Source organism: Zingiber officinale, chromosome 4A, assembly GCF_018446385.1.
Source record: "Zingiber officinale cultivar Zhangliang chromosome 4A, Zo_v1.1, whole genome shotgun sequence".
NCBI classification, from domain to species: Eukaryota; Viridiplantae; Streptophyta; class Magnoliopsida; order Zingiberales; family Zingiberaceae; genus Zingiber; species Zingiber officinale.
The window spans coordinates 44,120,738-44,121,432 of NC_055992.1; the positions used below are offsets into that span (position 1 = coordinate 44,120,738).

The following is a 695-nucleotide window of genomic DNA, read 5'->3' on the forward strand; positions in this document are numbered from 1 at the left end:
GGTAAAGCCCAAAAATGAAATTACGTTAATATTCTTCTTTTCACAATAAAAATAATTTTAGAGCTTATTAGCAATTTTCTCTGGTTATTTTTTATATAAAAATTATATACTATCATGGTTCTCTTTAGTCTCACATCTTAGGATTGACAACAATATGAGTGGAGAAGTTTCTATAAATACCTTGGGTGGCGATATTAGAAAGCATACTTTCTTGGCCTTTTGGCTAAAATCAAGTGTAGTATATATTCTTATCAGTTTAATATCTGATATAAAAAATTAAATTATTTTTTTATGAGAGACTTACAATAACTTGTTGCTGGGGTTCTCGAGCATAATCCTTACGTTGCACTATGGGTTTTGTAACGACCCAATTTTCCTTATTTCAAGTTCTAAAAGTCCATAAAAATATTTGGAAATACTTTTAAAATATTCTAGAGATTTTTAGGAATTTTTAGAGTATTTTTACGGAATTTTTGGAGGTCGTTTAGTAGGGTTACAAAAAGAAAGAAGTTTTAAAAAAAAAACGTTGGAGGAGAGGTTCAAACCCGCGACCTCGGGTCGGACTGAACCAAGCCAAACCGGCTTGACCAGCTGGGATAAGAGATTTATGTTAATCTCATATAGAGTTAAATAAGGTTATAGTATAGTTGGGTTATATCCGAATACTTATAAAAGGAAATAAGTTTTGGGATTTT

General features: G+C 30.6%; 1 pseudogene; it reads left to right on the forward strand.

Annotated features, from left to right (window-relative positions):
• The first annotated feature begins 203 nt into the window (after positions 1-203).
• Positions 204-368, forward strand: LOC121973935 (annotated as a pseudogene).
• Positions 369-695: the final 327 nt, after the last annotated feature.